The following is a 5,867-nucleotide window of genomic DNA, read 5'->3' as shown; positions in this document are numbered from 1 at the left end:
GTGTTCTGTAGGAGTTGTTCCACGTGTAGATGTATTTCTGGTGTATCTGTGGGGAGGAAGGTGATCTCTGCGTCTTACTCTTCCGCCATCTTCCCCTCGTCCTGCCCAGTTTCTTAATGAATTGTTTGTCTTCTTGTTATTGATTTGTAAAAATTTACTACATATTTTTGAAAAAAATCCCTTGGTATATGTGTTGCAAATATTTTATCATGGTGTGTGACTTGCCTTTTGATTTTCTTAATGAGATATCTTGAAGAGCAAAACTTTTAAATTTTGATGAAATGTGATTTATCATTTCTCTCCTTTATGGTTCATGTTGCTTGTGTTCTATCTAAGAAAACTTTGCCTTCCCCCAAGGCTGCAAACATTTTCTCCTATGCTTCCTTTTAGAAGTTTTATAGTTTTAGGTTTTACATTTAGTTCTACATCCTGTTTTGAGTACATTTTGTATATGGAGGAAGAGTTGATGTTTGCTTCTTTATGGGTATCTAGTTGATTCAGCACCATTTGTTGAAATGACTTTCCTCATTGAATTGCCTTGACATCTTGTCAGAAATCCATTGACCACACATGTGTAGATCTATATCTGTATTCACTCTTCTCTTACCTTGATCTGTATGTCAGTCTTTTAGCCAATACTAAACTGTTTTGAATACTGAAGCTTTGCAGTAAGTCTTGAAATCAGGTAGTTTAACTCTCTCAATTTTGTTCTTCATTTTCAAAGTTATTTTGGCGATTTTAGATCTTTTACTATTTTATTTCCACATAAATATTAGAATCACCTCACTGATTTCTACAAAAGAAGCCTGCTGGAATTTTGATTAGAATTGTATTGAGTATACTAATAAATTTGGTGAGAAATAACTGACAGAAGCGAGAAGATAATGGGATGAACTTTTTATAATGTTAAGAGAAAATAATTGCCAGTGTACAATTATAATCACAATGGAAATATTCTTCTAAAATAAAGGGGAAATTAAGATATTTTCAAAGAAACTTATTGAGATTATTCATTGCCAGTAAATCTACCAAAAGGAAATACTGAAGTGAGTTATTCCTACAAAAGGAAAATGGTCTCAAATAGAATTATAGAAATACAAAATGGATTAAAAAGTAATGGAAAGGGTAAATGTGCATAGTGAATCTAAATTAATATAGACTGTATAAAACGATAGTAACTATTTATTATATTTAACATATATATAGGATTAAAGTTCATAACAACAGTAGCACAAAAAGGAAAATGAAGGCAAATTTAGTTCAAGTGTTCTAAAGTTCTTGAATTCTCTAAGTGATAAAAGTACTAATTTATAGAAGAATGATAAGTGAGGATATATGTTGTAATCTGTAAAATAACTGTAAGGAAAAGAAAATTTTAATGCATGCTTTACACACTAATAGAAAGGAAAAATGATATAATAAAAGGATACAGCATAAATCCAAAGAAGACAATATAAAAATACAAAAAATACAAAGGATAAAGAGAAAACAAATTGGAGGATAGTAGATTTTAACCCAAATATATCAATAAGCACATTATCACTTTAAATGTAATCAGAATAAATATTCTAATAAAAAGTGAAAACATCTCAAGCTGGATATTCAGCTATAGGTGCTTTATAAAAGATGCATCTTAAATATAAGGACTTAAAAATTTTTGAGTAAAAAGTATGGAAGAAGATATACCAAGTAAATATTTATTATAAGAATGCTAGTATTGCTGTAGTAATATCAGGCAAGGTAGGTTGCCAATAAAGAGTATTGATAAACAAAGATTTTTGTAACTATACCAAAGGGTGGGGTAAATCCACCAATAAGATATCACAATTTTAATTTGTATATACCTAATAACATAGCTTCAGAAACATATGAACAAGAAACTGACAGAAATAAAAGGAGAAATAGTCAGATCCATAATTATGTTATATGGATAACATATAACATTTTATATGGATAACATATAACATATGTTATATAACATGGATAACATATGAGTCCAAGCTCATACTGCTCACCACATGACAGGCCAACAAATCGAGAGAAAAATTGTTGGGGCAAGGAATAGTGACTTTCTTCAGGAAGCAATGGATAGAGAAGATGGTCTACTAGCATCCCAAAGAAACATCTTGCCCCGGTTTAGATGCTAGTTTTTTAAATAGAACAAAGAGGGGGAGGTGAGGAGGTAAAATAAAAAGGCAATAGGTTGTTGCAAATATTTCCTGGTTCTGGCCAGACTCCAGAGGGGATGTGTTAATTTCTTCTGTCCTGTAGCCATTCACAAGTGAGTCTGGTCAGGATGTTTCCTGTGAGTTAACCAAAGGTATTTTAGCTTATCAGTGTTCCTGGAGATGGGCCATTATGTATGCTTTAAGCTATAGGCAACATCCCTTTAGTGATTAACTTGTAGCAAAAGCAATAGAATACAAAGGTTAAAGTAAAAGAAACAGATGCAATATGGAATCAGATTTGTTCTTCCCTGTTACAATTACAGCGGAAGATTTTTAAATAAACACTTCTTTCAGCTTGAGCTAATCACTTATTCTTTCTGGGCCTGTTTCCTCATCTCTAAAATAGGGAAAATAATAGATAATAATAGTGCCTACCTCATAGATAGTAGTGAATACTAAATGAATGAATACATGCACTGTGCTTAGGATAGTGCCTGAGACTTTTTGATTTCTCATACATATATATATATATATATTTATATTTCATATATATATTTATGTGTAGATTTTATATATATATATTTTAAATATTTTTAACACACTATTCTTGGAATCTAGCTTAGTTCCTGGCACATGGTATGTGCTTATATGCTTTTAATAAATACATATCATTTGCTCTTCCTAACAATCCTATGAATTTAGTGTTGTAATTCCCATTTTACAGATGAAGAAAAGAGAGGCATAAAGAGGTTATGTAACTTGTTCAAGGTCATATGACTACTGATTATTTAAACCAGGATTGATCTTAGATCTGTTTGACTGTAGAATCTGGGCTCATAAACACTTTAATAATTAGCTTCAAGGACTAAGTTTTGCTATGGCCTCTTCTGGAAGAATTTCCTTAATGTTGGCACCTGCCATGGGAAGAGAGGTTCCCTCCTCTGAACTTCCTCGATTTGCCTGTCTGTATACCTGAGGGCAAGGTTTGTGTCTTGCTCATCTTTGAGTCTCTAGTTTCTACCACATTGTTAGTTAATTAATTGTTAGTTAAATAAATGAATGTTAAACACTGATATGGAAGGATTCTTGGAGTTTGAAGAATAAACTAAACCCTCCTCTTTTCTAAGGTAGAGGGTCAGTGGGAGATGTTTCCTTTGGGGAAGATAATTATGAAGGGAGTAGTATCTCACACACACTTGCTCACAACAGAGGAGGTTGTGCAGATCGCCATGTAGTGGGACTGGCAGAGGGATCAGCTGATCTTAGAGATTCTAAAACCCAATTCTTCACTTTACAGACAAGGATGCTGAAGCTCAGAGAGTGGAAGGGACTTGGCCACAGTCACACAAGTCTCGGGAGGGCCAAAGTGAGAACCCAGTCTTCTGAGCCCCCATTACAGATTCTTTCCACTATCTCATATGATGAACAATTTGGGGAAATAAAACAGCCCAGGGGAAATAAGGAAAGAAGCACTAGCCACTAGCCTTATGGAAAGGGTTTGAAAATGAAAATACATTAAACATTTAGTGAATGAAGAAAAATGCACTAACAACTACAGCAGGAAAAGAGACAGGGAAACATTTATTAGCTTAATATATATGAGGCTGAGGATAACCTGGGGCTGGGTCTGTCTTTGGAGCAGGAAAGAAATTCTCTTTGCTTTACTCTGAAATGAGTGCAGGCAGATAACAAATCACTGTGAACTGCCCAAGAATACTACAGATCCCAAGACTCCTTTACACTTTCCCTTGGATGAGAGGCTAGATGCTTGCTAACTGCAGACCCACACTGGCTCTGCCTGGTGTCATGCAAAGAACATAGGTGCTATGTCTCACTTGACTTTCCCATTCTTTAGGTCCATGGCACTGGGCAACCTTCTTACTTATTCACTCTAAGCCTGAGTGTCCTCACCTATAAATAGTGGCTGTTAATTTTTAAATAAGAGGCTGATAAGGCTTAAAAGAGATAGACTACATAAAATTCCTGGGACAGAGTAGGCATTCAGCAAATGGCAATTATAGTTATTGCTTCAAAGATGATGGTGCCTGTACACAGAAGGTGAACCCATTTAGCATAGAAGCAAACCAGCCAATGAGACAAAGGAAAATTGGCCTCATTCAACATTTTCTATAATTCCTTTTCGTTTTCTACTCTAGGTTCTATTTCATAGGAAGAGGAGGAGGCATAGTGTTATGGTGGCCCTATTTAGGACAATTTTTTTCTGTGTCTGATTCAAGGAGGGCTCCCTTGAGGTCAGAGTGACATTAAGAGTTTGCAGAGGGAATTGATATCATTTTTTGGATAAGCTAAAAAATGAAGTGTTAATTAGTCTATGCTAATTTATGTCTCCTTTGATTTTCTAAAATGATGAAAATGGCATGTTAGAAGCAGTAAGTATACTTAAAGCTACAGACAAGGAAAAAAGAAAGACCGTGAATAGCAGAAGCAGAATAATAAAAGCACAGCATTCTGGGCCACTTCGTATGTGGTAAAATAGCCAAATACACTTAATTAGCTCCTGAAAGCACAGTATAATTGTTGACATTCATACAGATTTTCTTAAATCATCAATTAAAGCATCTACCTGTCTTCATACTGAAAGGACAAGAGATATTGATACATGTTTTATGAAAAAGCAATGCAAGAGAGAACAAGTTCCACATCTAAGAGAGGTAACCTGGTCCACCCCATAGGTATTGGCACATGGAGACCTGAGTTTCCACTTTCATAGGTGCTGTAGCTTCATGGAAATCACAGTCTTGTCTTGTTATAGGCTGAATTTTGTTTCTCCCAAATTCATATGTTGAAGCCCTAATCCCTGAATGTAACTGTAGTTGGAGATAGGCTTTTAAGGAGGTAATTAAGGTTAATGAGATTATATGTGTGGGCCCCAATCTGATAGGATTTGTGTCTTTATAAGAAAAGGAAGAGACACTGGAGACCTCTCTGTCTCTCTCTCTGCAAGTGCACAGAGGAAAGGCCATTGTAGGACACAGTGATAGGCAGTCTACAAGCCAGGAAGGGTGCTCCCCAGAAACCAACCCTGCCGGCACCTTGATCTTGGACTTCAGTCTGCAGAACTGTGAGAAATACAGTTCTGTTCTCTGTGCTACCCAGTCTGTGGTATTTTGTTATGGCAGCCCAAGCAGACTAATACAAGTCCATCAGTGAAAATTAGCAAGCAATGCATATTATAATTATTGTGTTTTACTACTATTAATACTAACAGCTAATTCTTCCCACCAATGTGCTCTCTGTGGACTGAAAAAGATGCTCTAAGGCATAAAATTTCCTTGTTTTACACTCTAAGAAGTTTGTGCAAACACACAGTGGAATTCAGAAAATTCGACAGATCTAAATGGAGTGTTCGCTTGAGGGATGCAAGCAGCAAAGAGATTAGAATAAAACAAAATGCTTTCTACTCAGGGAGGTTTTTTGCCTTTGTAAAATGTGTTTATTCCAACTGCCCTCTTCTGAATATTTTTACCTTCATTTTGAAGTCTTTTAAAATTAAAAAACAATTTTCCTTTAACATGGATGAAAATGAGTCTAAGGTAGAACATTATTCCCTCACTGGAAGAGTAAATTATTTTTCTTCCACATATTAGATGAAGGCCATTCTTGAAATGTTCCTGCCAGTAAAATCCCTGCTCATCTTTTAGGTACACTTAAATGTCACCTCTTCCATGAAGCCTCCTC

The sequence above is a fragment of the Phocoena phocoena genome, chromosome 1, assembly GCF_963924675.1.
Source record: "Phocoena phocoena chromosome 1, mPhoPho1.1, whole genome shotgun sequence".
NCBI classification, from domain to species: domain Eukaryota; kingdom Metazoa; phylum Chordata; class Mammalia; order Artiodactyla; family Phocoenidae; genus Phocoena; species Phocoena phocoena.
The sequence above is the reverse complement of the archived record's forward strand: the minus strand, read 5'-3'. Positions refer to the sequence as shown.